The sequence below is a fragment of the Lepidochelys olivacea genome (genome assembly GCF_965140295.1).
Source record: "Lepidochelys olivacea isolate rLepOli2 genome assembly, chromosome: 5".
NCBI classification, from domain to species: domain Eukaryota; kingdom Metazoa; phylum Chordata; order Testudines; family Cheloniidae; genus Lepidochelys; species Lepidochelys olivacea.
The window spans coordinates 2,277,393-2,293,271 of record NC_140415.1 but is presented as its reverse complement, the minus strand read 5'-3'; the positions used below and the strand labels follow the sequence as shown (position 1 = coordinate 2,293,271).

Here is a 15,879-nt window from a genome sequence, read left to right as displayed (position 1 = left end):
CGTACAAGATTAATAGTGAAATCTGAAACTCTGCCATTAACCTATTCTTGTTCTACCAGTGTAGTAGACATACAAGGTTTATGAGATCACCTGAAATGTTCAGATCTCTGTAGTAACAATGGATAATGGGAGAGTTAGATGGAATATATTTCAGACTTCACTCTGAGGTTTTTGTTGTGTTTTTTCTGTCAAATCATTAATATGATTTTTAATAGTATTGTATGGTAGTCTTATGCCTTTTTTTAACGGTGTATTTTTTGGAGGAGGAGAATATTTGGAGGCTGAAATCATGTCCGTGCACCTGTTAAAATGTAGTAACGTTTTGTGTATTATTCCTAATATTGCATTTATTCTCGGCATATTCTTTAATACAGTGAGATGAAAAAATATTCATTAATGTTGCTTGTTTCTGCTTTAACTCACTATTTTGGATCTGTTTCCTTTTTGGTACTTATGAAAATGTGAATGTGGAAAGTTTAGCACATGTTGTGTACTGATTGTTTTGCAAAATTATATTTTTGAAAAGCTATTTTTAGTTTACAGCAGGGAGGGGATATCTAATGTTGTAAGGTGAAAGCAAAGTTGATACATCCTTTAACGGCTTGACCGCTTTTGGAAACATAACAGGGACAGGGGAGGGAATGCTCAGGCAATATTCTCTATAACTATACACTCCCCTTCGTCCTGCACCTCAGTGTAACTCTTTGGTGAAGTACAGGTCAGAGTTCAGTCTTTTCAGGACTTTTCAGAAAGCATTACACAGAGTTAAACCTCAGGGCTATTGTATGTAAAACCCTGATAAATGGATGGTAATAGACCCCAGTCCGTTTCAAAGGGAGAGCACTATACGCTTTCTCAGTAAAACAGACGCTATTGTAAGTAGTGTTTGAAATACTATGAATCATTTTTAAACAAAAGCTATTTGACATGAACTTCTGATGTCCCTTGTACAGACTTACACCTTTTGTTTCTGTTACAAACATTCAAATATAAGGTTTCAGCATAACGTTTTCTATACTTCAACACATCATGTCCCCTCTGATCTTTTTTCAGAGGTCATTTTTCAGCCTTTATGCCATGAATGTAGTATGTAGTGTGTGTCACCTGGACTCTGCAGAGCTTGAGAAATAGGAGGTCTCAATCCTTCCAAGAAGTCTATCATCTGTATCCAAAGTGGTGCAGGGGTTGGGATCAGCATATAAAATATCCATTTCCTGGAGCTCGTTATAGGGCATCATCTTCTCTCCATGAGCCCAGCTAAGTCAGGCAAAATTCACAAACCTTCAGCTCACTCAGTGCTGCCCCAGTCTCGCCCTCTAAGTGAGATACAGTCCCAGTTAGAGCGGTTAGCTGGTAGCTCAATGTAATTTCCACTGGCTCTGTAGTCTCTAGGGGTAACAAATGCTCCCCTGCCAGCTTTCCCTGTAGGTCCATAAAACATACCACAGTGATAGGTCCATCAGTGGCTATTAGCCAAGGTAGTCAGGGACAACCCCATGCTCTGGGTGTTCCTGAACCTCTGACTGGCAGAAACTGGGACTGGATGACGGGATGGATCACTCGATAATTGCACTGTTCTGTTCATTCCCTCTGAAGCATCTGGCATTGGCCACTGTTGGAAGACTGGATACTGGGCTAGATGGGCCATTGGTCTGACCCAGCATGGCCTTTCTTATGATCAAACATTATCTTAATGGAGGGCTTCCCTGGTAAATAAAGCTGGAAGAGCACTAACCCGTACCCAGAGTGGTACAGAGATTGGGACCCAGCCCACGCAGTAGACACATCTCTTGGTCTTGCTTTGATCAGTCACTCAGTCCATAGAGCTGTCTTTAACTCCTGTATTTATAACCTTCCCCTTGCCCCCATTGCACTTTGGTTACGTCAGCACTCAGAGGGTGACTTGGGTGTCACCTACCAGGTGGATTGCCCACAGTGAAAACGTCATATAATACAGCATCAAAACAGCTACGGAGCATGTCTGGTAACTGCTGCACTCTGTTCTGGAAGTTTCTGGGACCCTCTAGATGAGTTGCCCTGCCCTGCTCTCTGCACATGTGCAGATACTCAGAATATCTAGCTAAGATCCTAGTCTCCTGCCCTGGAGCAATAAAGTGAAATGCTGCAGTATCATGTGGGTTACAGAAGCAACATAATAAAACTCATGCTCTGTCATTCAAACAAGTCTCCTATTCTCCGTTAAAATCCTATAAGACTAGGGTATTACACTCTACAGGTTGTTTATCCAATAGGCTGATTATGGGATCGCTACAAAGCTGTTAACATTAGTAAAGGTTAATTACTGTTTACCTTTTTTTGGACAGGAGAATTATCTGTGTGTGGTTTAATCATTTTGTCTGTAATATCTTCAGAGATTTTGAATATTTAACCAGTTAAAACATTCAGCTTTTCCCAGTCAGTTCTAGCTGAAAGCCCTACTGGACAGTGTATCGAGCATCCCAACTGTGGTATCTAAAATAATTCCAAGTGCAGCTTTAAAAATTAAACAAATACTGTAGGTATTAAAGCAGGAAAATAATCCTTAAAGTGAATCCACATACGGAAAAAGACAATTACCGTAAAAAATTTAAAATCAACAAACTGAATTGAAAAAATGAAAATATTTAAGTTGGGATGACTTAGCTACCAAGCTCCAAACTTCAAAGGATCAAAGAAAAGCAGTACCAATGTAAAGTGGCTGAGGGGTAAATGTTCTTCCTGATCATTAAAATGACTTTCGTGGCTTCCTGCAGTAGCAATACAGAAGATTCTCAGCAGTTGTGAAAGGCTCACGTGAATGATCTTTTCCAAATCTCATGATGTGTGGGTGAATCAGGAGGAATTTTCATGTATCAGATAGCTGCACCTGTTTCCACAGCACAGCATTTATAAATTGTAAAGCTCCCATGACAAGTAGCATCTGCTATGTATAAAGCTTTCATTTTATGTAAATCAAGGTTGTAAACATTAAAACTACAATTGTCATTTCTAGACCTCTTGCTAGTAGCCTCAATTTTGCTAGAAAGCAATCTTATTTATGAAACAGGTAACGTGAAGGCCTGATGTCAGATCACAAATCAGTTTTCATCTTGTTTAAAGAGAAAAATAAACTTATCAAACATTACACATGCTATGTAACTATTATTTCTTGGAACAATGGCATTTTGTAGCCTTCCAGCCAAATGGAAAACCTAGGAGGAAACCGATCTGTTAGCAGTCCCCAAAGTATTAAACAATAGGTCTTGCATGAGTGGTTAATTTGATTTGTCCTGGGCATGAAAATGGAGCCATTAGAAATGTGGCAATATAAATGTGTACAGTAAGTGGCCAATCTTTTTGAACTCCCAGTAAATTCTTTATGGCACTCTCCTATCTACTCTTTGTCTGTTGCCTTCAGTGGGAGCTGTGAGTGCTTAGTATCGCTGAAAATCAGGCTACTTACATACCTAAATATGTAAGTAGTCCTCACCAAGTTCTGAAACTGTTGGCCTTGTATCTCTTGTTTTTACGTAGTAAATCTGTGGTTGCGCTGTCCCTAAGAGCACAGTGGGAGCCATGAGTGCTTGTACAGCTTCTGCACTGCCAGTGTGCAACTTAGCACTTGGCAACAAAATAATAATAATAATAATTAAGAACCTTAAGAGCTTAAATTTAAAAAGAAAAAAATCTAGGACAGACCACTTGTAATTCCATAGTGAAGGCTGAGTTGAGTTTTCCTTGTCAAAGAAAGATTCAGTCTCTTTATCTGTGAAATAATGTAGCCGATCCTGCGTAAAAATATAGCGCTTTGAGTATAGAAGGAATATTCTTAGAATTTAAAAATGTCACTGCTAATTATTTTGTTTTAAAAAAAGCACAATAAATTTAGCACTCATCAGACTCTTCTCCTAAATGAGCTCAATAATGAAATAAGAGGCTTCCCATAGAAATTGAGATGGGATCACACCCAAGATCTATCCAGTTCAATATCCTGTCTCTGACAAGGGCCAGCACCAGATGTCTCAGAGGATGGTGCAAGAACCCTAGAGTAGGCAGGATCTCATAGAATCCTAGAATATCAGGGTTGGAGGGGACCTCAGGAGGTCATCTAGTCCCACCCCCTGCCTCTGTGAAGATCTTATTTTAACAGTGAAGAGACTGTCTTAAAACCTGAAGTATCCATATTTTAAATCCAGATTGGATGCCTTTCTAAAAGAGCTGTTCCAGTTCAAACAAGAAGTAATTCAGGGGTTGTCCTATTGCCTGTGTTATGCAGGAGACCAGACTAGATTATCACAGTGGTCCCTTCTGGCTTTACAATGTGTGAATCCTGTGGATAAAGCTCACTGAAATCTCATAGATTCCACTTGAAGAAATAAACAATTGTTGCATCTAATTATAGACTGGGCCAGCGATCGTTCGGATCACTTTTAAACTGGGCTTTCAGAGTTAACTCAAACAATCATGATACTTTCTCCAGCTAATTTGTATGTTGCAATTCTATTGGTTGAAATGAGTCAGTGGAGTGAGGGGAGTGGTTATACACATGTCATTAGATTACATGACCCTTAACTGTTACTGTTCTGCATCGGCTGTGTGACTGTTCGCTGGCTCCTCTGCTTTGTCAGTGGTGCGTTTCTCTCCAGTGGACTGGATTAGGTTCATTGAAGCCGGACTCCTGGTGAGGAAAAACACCTCTGGGCGCATGAGTGGTGGTTTATGGTAGACTCTCACATCCCTGGTCTTCCATGCCTTCCTTATGGTGGCCATTTTTCCTCAAGGTGCAACTTTCTAATGTTGAAAGAGGGGGCATGATGGCATCCCTGTGGTGGAACCTGGGACTGTAGAACCTCTGTGCCCCCTTACTTCACCAATCTAGATTGTCTCTCACAATGCCTTACTGGTGACAAGCAGCAAACCCCTCCAGGTGCTGTTACCACTCAGTACAACCTCATGTGGAGCCTCATACCCAGCCAGATTGCATGAATGCTCCCAGAGCCACTCAAGAATCACACAGAGAAAGGCACCAGCCAAATCCCCCCAGCTCCCAGCCTTATACCATAGGAATCATAGAATATCAAGGTTGGAAGGGACCTCAGGAGGTCATCTGGTCCAACCCCCTGCTCAAAGCAGGACCAATCCCCAACTAAATCATCCCAGCCAGGGCTTTGTCAAGCCTGACCTTAAAAACTTCTAAGGAAGTGGATTCCACCACCTCCCTAGGTAATGCATTCTAGTGCTTCACCACCCTCCTAGTGAATTTTTTTTCTTAATATCCAACCTAAATTTCCCCCACTGCAACTTGAGATCATTACTCCTCATTCTGTCATTTGCTACCACTGAGAACGGTCTAGATCCATCCTCTTTGGAACCTCCTTTCAGGTAGTTGAAAGCAGCTCTCAAATCCCCCCTCATTCTTCTCTTCCGCAGACTAAACAATCCCAGTTCCCTCAGCCTCTCCTCTTAACTCATGTGCTCCAGCCCCCTAATAATTTTCGTTGCCCTCCGCTGGACTCTTTCCAATTTTTCCACATCCTTCTTGTAGTGTGGAGCCCAAAACTGGACACAGTACTCCAGATGAGGCCTCACCAATGTCGAATAGAGGGGAACGATCACGTCCCTCGACCTGCTGGCAATGCCCCTACTTATACATCCCAAAATGCCATTGGCCTTCTTGGCAACAAGGGCATATACCGTCTTGCACTGCTCAAGATCCTTTCTTGAGCAATGCAAGTTTATTGATTGGTTCACTACTTCATTAATGGAAAGTGGACACACACAGGCCTTTGTAAACTAAGCAGATTTACCAAGCACTTCAGTCAAACTCACTGGTAAGGATAAACATTAGAATAAGTTTATTGATGACAAAAGATGGATTTTAAGTGATTTTCAGTGATAGGCAGAAGTCAGAGTGGCTACCAAAAGAAAATAAAGATAAGCACGCAGTCTACATTCTTAACCTTATTAGATTAGGCAACATCTGGACTAAGCAGTTTTTCTCATCCCACTGGATACTGCAGGTTGGTTAGTCTTTCATATGCAGGCTCTCCCTGTTAGCCTGGGGACCAGTCTCCTCAGCTCCAGCGTTCCCATTGCCTTTAGCATAGGTGGGGGAAGAGACAGGACAAAACATGTGGCCTCTGTCCTATATTTCATATCCTCATTCCATGTGCTTGGAGACCATAAGTCCTGGCATATCTGGTTGGCATTGCTGAGTCACCAGGCAAGGTTGAGCAGTTCCTCTGGTGTGGCCTGAATTGTAACTCCCACGATGGCTGTTGATGGTTCGACTCCCGCCCGGCTGTTGGTTAGCTCCTTTGTTGTTTCTGGGCAACTAATATCTGGAGATTCCTCAACTCACAGCGTATTTTAGTGACAACCATACAGTATAATCTCATAACATCATATGCACTAATGATATATATTTAGATAGAATAATCGTGTTTCAGCAGATCATAACCTTTCCCATGATACTTTACGTGGCATGCTTTATATGAAATATCACAATTATGTACAAATGGAGTACAGGGTGCTCCCTCTGAGGTACAGAGTGTCAGAATGGGGAGCTATGATGAAGGAAGGCAGCATATGGGAAAAGGGATCTGTGTTCGGCAGATTGCCGCTATGCAGAGCAGGACCCTGGATTGTGTGGGAGCGCAGTGTACATGCCAACGTCTCTGGCTTTCTGAAGGCTCTTTCTGCCACAGGTGCCTTTGTACCCACTATCTTGGCAGGCTGTGAAACCGAGGCAGCAGTTGTATGGGAAGATCTTTAAATCCAGATTGGATGTAGTTCTAAAAGACATGGTGTAGCTCAGCCAAACGTTACGGAATTGACGCAAATGAGCACTTGCTGAAATTCGCTCAACTGTGCTGTGGATGAGGGCCAGTGTTACGGAGAAGTATCATGTTCCCTTCTGGCCTTATTTATGAATCTCTATTGATGCCTTGGCACAGAAGGGGACTGGGCTCCCTACCCCAAGTCCGTGCTGGATGCACAGTCCTGGATGTCCCCAACACAGGACTCCCCTCACATAAACCTCTTCCCACTTCAGGCCCTAGTCACATCTTTGCCCTCTCCCCTCTATCTTCAGGATAGCCACTAAATCGCCTCTCTCCTCACATGGGGTACTCTTCCGCTTCTCACCGCCCGTGCTCTGCACACACTTCTGCTCACCTTTCATTGCCTCCCTCCCCACAATGATAACTCTGCTCTGTAGTCATTCCAGGCAGTGAGTATACAGTTATGATTAGGGCGTATTAGACCCAGATGTGATTAACTATTTTTAGAGGGTGCTTTATAACTTTTTTTTTCCTTTTTGGCATAACTATAGTAGAGAATTAAGGTTTTTTGGTGCATATGTGCCTTTCCAGACCTTAACATATTTGAATTTGTTTTTAATTTAACTTTAGCTCTGAATTTCCTAATGCTTGTTTGTGGAAATAATTGCAGCACTCCCGTAATGTCTTTTACCAGTAATCTGGAATTAAAATTGAAAGAGCAAATCAGTAAGTTACTCGGCTTTTATTTTATGGAAAAACACTGTTTGAAGTACACTAGCTTGCATGGTATCTTTATTTGATTACTCAGTTTGTTGAATCTCTGAATGCCAGACTCAATTAGCATTTTAGAAGGCAAGGATTTGTTCTTTATACATGTCCAAAACTGCTTCTAGCAATGTCAAATTTCATTATATTTCACCCCGAGTCATTCTACCAGTGTTTACATGCTGTCCACTTCAAGTCAGTCACGATGCAAACTGGTACAGAAAAGTGTTTGCTTTTTTAGAAAACAGTTTTAGTTTTCTCTGCTGGCAAATCAGCAACTGCAAATATTGTCTGTAACCAGGGAGTTAATAAATCTAAAATAGAGAGAAGTTTCTCAAGAGTGTTCTTATCAAGACAAGCTAATTGCTTCCAGATTGTTTGGTAAATTTGTCCCCCCAAGCCCTACATCCTCTTCCCTGGGGAAGGCTTGATAAGAATCCTCACCAATTTGTACAGGTGAACACAGACCCAAACCCTTGGATCTTAAAAACAATGAAAAATCAATCAGGTTCTTAAAAGAAGAATTTTAATTAAAGAAAAGGTAAAAGAATCACCTCTGTAAATCAGGATGGTAAATACCTTACAGGGTAATCAGATTCAAAACATAGAGAATCCCTGTGGGCAAAACCTTAAATTACAAAAAGACACAGCTTATTTTACCAGCCATTAAACAAAAGAAAATCTAATGCATGTTCTAGCTAGATTACTTACTAACTTTACAGGAGTTGTAAGGCTGCATTTCTGATCTGTTCCAGGCAAAAGCATCACACAGACAGAACCCTTTGTTCCCCAACCCCCTCCCACGCCCCCCCCCCCCCCCCCGGTCCAGATTTGAAAGTATCTTGTCCCCTCCTAGGTCATTTTGGGTCAGGTGCCAGTGAGGTTACCTTAGCTTCTGAACCCTTTACAGGTGAAAGGGTTTTGCCTCTGGCCAGGAGAGATTTTTATAGCACTGTATACAGAAAGGTGGTTACCCTTCCCTTTATATTTGACACGAGTAAAATGCTTATACATTTAAAAAGTTTTAATTTGAAATTTGTGATAGTTTTACACTGTTATTTTATAAATGTCATTTTTAAATACTTAGAAAAAGGAAATTTAACCATTCTTCATGAAGCAGAAGTTAGTTTGAAGCATTATGCTTTGATGTTTTTTTATAGACAATCACGAGCATATATCAAACACACATCAATCATGATCATTATCAGTCCAAAGGCTTCTGCCCGTTGGTGTTCACTTTCACCTTGCATTCTATACACGTCTGAAAAGATTTTGATATTAAATTGTCTTCATTATATGTTTAAGTATGCCATTATGTCAATTTATATGGGTTTTCAGATAGACATAAGTTTAAAAAAAAAAGAAAAACAAGAGTTTGTTTTAAATTTAAAATTTTCCTAAAAAATATCAATAAATGATTATCACCGAAGAATAAGATATGTAATTATAAATTCATTTTAATTTCCTTATTGGTCAAAATGTCAAAAACTGCTTAACAAACCTTACTGTTTTTCCCTGCAATCTTTTTCATTTGCCCATTAAATATAAACTCTGTCCAGATCTCAGTCCTCCATCCAGCTGGTAACTCAATATAGATTAGCATGTCCAAATGATCTACTTCTAAATGATTCCGTAGTTTGTTTTTTTAGTGTGTTCATTAAGCGAAAGCCATGCTCACAGTCTGCACTTGATGCTAGGAATGTTCCTCCAATATCCATCAACTTTGCAAGATCCTGAAACTGTTCGTTCTGGTAAGCAAAATGTCCCCATATCTGGGAAACTTAAAACCAATTGGCTTTTGATTATTTTGCTACTGCAAACGTGAAGTCGTTGTACTGACTATCTTGCTGAAGTCTTTGTATTTTGAACACAGGGATTTGACCTGATGAATTCCAAAATTGAAGTCACACTTAACTATGGCTGCACAATCAAAAGCGGACCACTCTTGGACTTCATCCTCTGGAAACCTGTCTGCCAAATGTGCACACAAAATGTTTATGAAAGTTGTTACGGAACTGGTATCAATTTCATTATTTTCCTGAGCGCTCATATCTAAGAGAGCCTTAACTTTGTCACTCCATAAGACTGAATCTCCAAGGCCCTGTCTTCTGATCTTGTTCAGTTTACCTCGGGCAAGGTGAAATGCTTCAAGAGGTGTAAGACCCCGTTCCTGGAGCAGCGTGGATAGTGAAGCCAGCTCCGACATCCTTCAAACATCATTCAAAACTTCTAATGTTGTTTGGTATTCCATGGTATTCAGCTTTTTGTGGCAGTATTTAGAAACTGGATTAGTATCTTTGTCTTGCTCAAAATATTCCAGAATAGGATTATAGTTGCGAATAATTGCTTGAAGTGCAAAGTGCCTAGATAACCAGCGCACTTAATTGAGTAGGGTGAAAACTACTGACTCGCATTCAGAAGCATCCACTATTTCCTGAAATTTGCAATTTCTCCTGGATAACCGACAGAACACAGTGTAGACAGTTCTCATTAAGGTTTTGATGTCTTATCAGTTTGCCCTCTTTCCATGCATCAGAAATCCCCAGTTTTTCCCAGTGTGCAACGCAATGTTGCTGGACTAAATGTGGAATGTCATGTTTCAGCTGAGCTGCCATGCCATTGAGTTTGCCCAACATCACGGAGGAACCATCAGTTGTGAACATCACCATTTTCATTAGATCAAGTTGGTGTTCTTTATAAAACTCTTTGATTGCAGATACTATTGAAACAGCATCACATTCTTGCAATCGTAATAGTCCACCAAACAAAGTTTTGTAGTCTGCAGAATTTATGGATCTATATTTAAAGTAGAGTATCAAGTATCTGTTAATGGATATATCAGTGCTTTCATCAACAACTAGAGTATGAAACATTGCCAATGCTATTTCATGCATGAGGTCACTTTGGACAATGCAGTTGATAATTTCAAGAAATTCAAAAGCATAATTTTTACTTCTCCAGCTCGCTGGTATGTGTGCATACTTTTCCATATGGTCATTAATATCCTGAACAGAAAGCATTGAGCTGTTCATTTTAGTAGCCAACAACACACTGTCAATAAGTACCTTGATTTCTTCTGGGTTTGAGCGCTTGCATTCAAGATTAATTTGCCTCCTCTGCTTTTCCGCTGGACTTTCAAGAATCATGCTAAGCAGTTTGCTCTATAAGGAAGGGTTTTTGTTTCTAAGTCTTGATACACCATCTATATGAGACTTACTTGACAGGTGACGCTTTAAGAAATCCAACTTCCATACCTGGTTCCACGTTCTTCCTGTTGAAAATTCTCTGGAAGCTCTGGCATCTCGACAATGTACACAAACCACTCTGTTGTCCTTGTCATATGTGAATATTTCATGATGTTTAACAAGCATTACACTATGTGACTTCAGTGTAACCATCTCTATAGTCTCAGCCAGCCATCCAGATTTACATGAAGTCGCTGTTCTTTTATGCTTTAGACCTCTAGACAGTGACATTTTGGGATTGATTTTTTTACCAGATTAATTTAAAATTAATACTTTTTTATTTATATGGCTACTATTTCAATGTGCTTAACAGCGTGACTCAACAAAAGGGCAAATGGGAGATCATTCATATCAGGATACCGGAAGTTTGTGCATAGCTCCGATCAAGTCCATGTATCTGCGGCAAAAAAAGCAGGAAAATGGTAAAACGTCATGAGTAAATGTATGAAGTCCAATGCCTTTGAAAGATTTCAATCACGAAAACAACACTTACCTTTGTTCATTTCTGGGAAATCTTTGCAGTTCCTTAGCAACTATGGCCAGGCATTTTGACTTATTTGCACGTACTTGAGTTTGTACACAGCCAAATGAACAGACTACAAGGAGATATGTGGGTCCCAACCATCCTGACGTGATCAACGTTCCTAGTTCAAAATGCTTGCAGGGAGGGGTACGACTCATTGCCCTTCTTTCCCTTCCCCGCCCCTTGTCAGCTAGTAGAATCTGGCTGTGTTGATAGATGGCGGGCGAACAATGTAAAAAGTCGCCCGTAAATAGGGTGACCAGATCACAAGAGTGAAATATCAGGACATATTGGGCGAGCGGAGGTGGGGGGAGGAAGAGAGCCACACAGGTCCCCTGCCCTGCATCCCCTGAACCCACTATCCCCAGAGCCCTCCCACAACCGCCCCACATTTCCACCACAAATACACAGTGCTGTGCACGCCACCAACCCTGCTCAGCGCCCCCCCCGCCCACAGCTTCCCTACAGCTGCCCAGCACCACACACAGAACCCCCCACTTGCTAGTTTCCCAATACACACAGATTTCTCTTTCCTCCCAGTGCCCTTCCCCACAGCCCCACCACCACAACTAAACAATGCCCCGCACAGACCCCCAGTGCCCTGACACACACACATCTCCCCCACTGCCTAGCACCCCCAAACATAAAAACCTCCCCCATTGCCCAGCGCCCTCCACAGCCTCACAGCCCAGCACCCCACTACCGACCTCCCAGACACTCACTCCATCACACCGTGCCCCCTTCCCTGGTTGCACTCACCAGCCCTGCTGGGAAATCTCTGGCTCCTAGGGTCAGAGCAGCGGGGGGAGGGGGGTCTCCAAACTCTCCACGTGCTGTGCCCACCCCAAGCGTGAGCTCCGTGGCTCCCATTGGTTGGGAAAAGAGCCAATGGGAGCTGCCGGAGCCGTGGAGCGGGGCTTGTCGGTGCTGGCAGCACGCAGAGAGGGCGGCTGCCGGGAAGCATCTGGCTCCTAGGGTGGGGTGGGGGAGCGGAGGGCTCTCTGCCCGCTGCTGGTGCCTGCAAGCCCCGCCCCCACAGCTCTGGATGGGCAGGAGGGAGCTGGTGCAGCACATGGAGACTCCCTCTGCCCCTGTGCCTAGGGGCCGCCCGCACGGCAGTCTCCTGCTGGCGGACGGGCGCGGCGCTGGGAGCTGCCCCAGGAAGCGCTGCCAGGCCAGCCCCAGGACTTTGGCGGTGATGGTGAGCGGTCCCCGATATCGGGACAAAGGGCATCCTGATCCTGATGCACGGTCAGGACGCAGGACAAATGTGCACGCAGTGTTTTGCTGTGTGCGCAGGGTTTAGGATCTCTGTGCGTGTGCACACGCGCACTGCTTAGAGGGAACGGTGGCCAGATGTGGCCTGCGGGCCGTAGTTTGCCCACCTCTGGCTTAAATGATTCTGAACACTTTACCCATAGTGCATAAGAACATGTTCTTTATTTGCACTTGTGGAACTGGTGCTTCCTGGCATTGAGCTGTGCTGTCTTCTGGAGAGCAGTAGGCATTGCGGCCCTCACCCCACCCTCTATCGCCTCACACAGGGTTCACAGTGTGTAAAAGGGGGAGTGCCCCCCACTGCCCCTCAGTTCCTTCTTGACCATTGGAGGTGCAGCAAATATGGACATCGCACCAGGTCCTTGATGCACATCTTGTTCTTCCTTTTCTTCTACCTTTTCAGTGGATTTTTTATGTTAGGTTGTTGGGTAGTACAAGTTTCTTTATTTAAAAGAGCAAAGAAGAAATGGTACCTATCTGGCATGGGTGCGTGTGAGGGCTGCCTCACTATGCTGAAGGGGAGTTTCCTTAAGACCCATCAGTTTAGTTTGGTAATGTGTAAATCCAGCATGGATTTTGGAGATTGGTTAGCCTAAGTGGTTCTGCCTCTGATTTAAGACAAGAGACCTGGATGCCGCTTAATTGGCTGACTGAGCCCAGTGTCAAGGTTCTGGCATAGATTATACATCACCAAAGTTCCTGGACCTTCTAGGATTGCCTAATCTGACGTCGAGGTTCCAGACGTTATCAACACAGTCCTGAGATCCTGCTAGATTGACTAATCTGACGCTGAGGTCCCATCATTGTTGACGTAGCAGCGAGGTCTCTACATCCCTATCATCAGCCTAATCTGTGTGGTGGTTCTAACGCAGTCCACTCCAGCGAACCAGGAGTGGTTCTGTATCCACGATAAGTGGCATGAAGATTCTTGGAACCATCCAGGTTGATCTGGTCTCGTGCCTGGGGTGCTGCAGCTCCATGAGTCTCAAGTGAACACTTGATGAAATGATCTGGTGGCCATTATGCACAACATTGGCTTCACAGCCATCTGGGTTCCCTGAATCTGATGCCAAAGTTTTGGCCCCATTGAATGGTGTACCACCTCCTTGAAGTGGTCCAGCACCAGGGTAAGTGGTGTTAGGCCCCCGGTTCGATCCAGGTTGACAATCTAGTGCTTGAGGTTCTGCACAATTGAGGTGGAGGCCACTTGCCTGAAGAGGTTTTTTGCACAGTGTAAGCTGCACTACCATCCCTATTTCCACGGGGTGCAATGATAAGCACCGGTGACTGAGTCGCTAGCTGAAGTGGTTCTGTACCTTGTCAGAGTGATTTGGTGTCCAGCATCAGCAATACCCAGGCTCATAGGTTTGCCCAGGTCAGCTGGGTCCAAGGCCAGTGCTGTTGACTCTCTGATGTGCCACTTAAAAGTGTGACACCTTACTCATGTGCCCGGAGGGTTCTCTGAATTGTCAGGTTTGACTGACCCCAGTGCTGAAGGTCCAGCACCCTTGATTTTCTGGCACCGTCAGTTCTGTGTTTGTCAGTCTGTGGAACTCTTTGCCAGAGGATGTTGTGAAGGCCAAGACTATAACAGGGTTCAAAAAAGAACTAGATAAATTCATGGAGGATAGGTCCATCAATGGCTATGAGCAAGGATGGGCAGGGATTAGAATCATAGAATATCAGGGTTGGAAGGGACCCCTGAAGGTCATCTAGTCCAACCCACTGCTCGAAGCAGGACCAATTCCCAGTTAAATCATCCCAGCCAGGGCTTTGTCAAACCTGACCTTAAAAACCTCTAAGGAAGGAGATTCTACCACCTCCCTAGGTAACGCATTCCAGTGTTTCATCACCCTCTTAGTGAAAAAGTTTTTCCTAATATCCAATCTAAACCTCCCCCACTGCAACTTGAGACCATTACTCCTTGTTCTGTCATCAGCTACCACTGAGAACAGTCTAGATCCATCCTCTTTGGAACCCCCTTTCAGGTAGTTGAAAGCAGCTATCAAATCCCCCCTCATTCTTCTCTTCCGCAGACTAAACAATCCCAGTTCCCTCAGCCTCTCCTCATAAGTCATGTCTTCCAGTCCCCTAATCATTTTTGTTGCCCTCTTCTGGACGTTTTCCAATTTTTCCACATCCTTCTTGTTGTGTGGGGCCCAAAACTGGACACACTACTCCAGATGAGGCCTCACCAATGTCGAATAGAGGGGAATGATCACGTCTCTCAATCTGCTGGCAATGCTCCTACTTATACATCCCAAAATGCCATTGGCCTTCTTGGCAACAAGGGCACACTGTTGACTCCTATCCAGCTTCTCGTCCACTGTCACCCCTAGGTCCTTTTCTGCAGAACTGCTGCCGAGCCATTGGGTCCCTAGTCTGTAGCGGTGCATGGGGTTCTTCCGTCCTAAGTGCAGGACTCTGCATTTGTCCTTGTTGAACCTCATCAGATTTCTTTTGGCCCAATCCTCTAATTTGTCTAGGTCCTTCTGTATCCTATCCCTACCCTCCAGCATATCTACCTCTCCTCCCAGTTTAGTGTCATCTGCAAACTTGCTGAGGGTGCAATCCACACCATCCTCCAGATCATTTATGAAGATATTGAACAAAACCGGCCCCAGGACCGATCCTTGGGCACTCTACTTGATACCGGCTGCCAACTAGACATGGAGCCATTGATCAATACCCGTTGAGCCTGACAATCTAGCCAACTTTCTGTCCAGCTTATAGTCCATTCATCCAGTCCATACTTCTTTAACTTGCTGGCAAAAATACTTTGGGAGACAGTGTCAAAAGCTTTGCTAACGTCAAGGAACAACATGTCCACCGCTTTCCCCATATCCACAGAGCCAGTTATCTCGTCATAGAAGGCAATTAGTCAGGCATGACTTGCCCTTGGTGAATCCATGCTGATGGTTCCTGATCAGTTTCCTCTCGTCTAAGAGCTTCAGAATTGATTCCTTGAGGACCTGCTCCATGATTTTTCCGGGGACTGAGGTGAGGCTGACCGGCCTGTAGTTGTCCGGGACTTCCCCGGATCGCCATGAGTTTTCAAAGATAATGGCCAATGGCTCTGCAATCACATCCGCCAACTCCTTTAGTACTCTTGGATGCAGCGCATCCGGCCCCATGGACTTGTGCTCGTCCAGCTTTTCTAAATAGTCCCAAATCACTTCTTTCTCCACAGAGGACTGATCACCTCCTCCCCATGCTGTGCTGCCCAGTGCAGTAGTTTGGGAGCTGACCTTGTTCGTGAAGACACAAGCAAAAAAAGCACTGAGTACATTAGGTTTTTCCACATCCT

The 15,879-nt window shown here is 43.7% G+C and overlaps 1 protein-coding gene across 5 annotated transcripts in view; it reads left to right on the top strand.

Annotated features, from left to right (window-relative positions):
- The window catches only part of UNC13B (unc-13 homolog B), a gene marked incomplete at its 5' end in the record, with an annotated part of 380,494 nt that overhangs the window by 95,853 nt on the left and 268,762 nt on the right, over window positions 1-15,879 (top strand). The window lies entirely within an intron of this gene.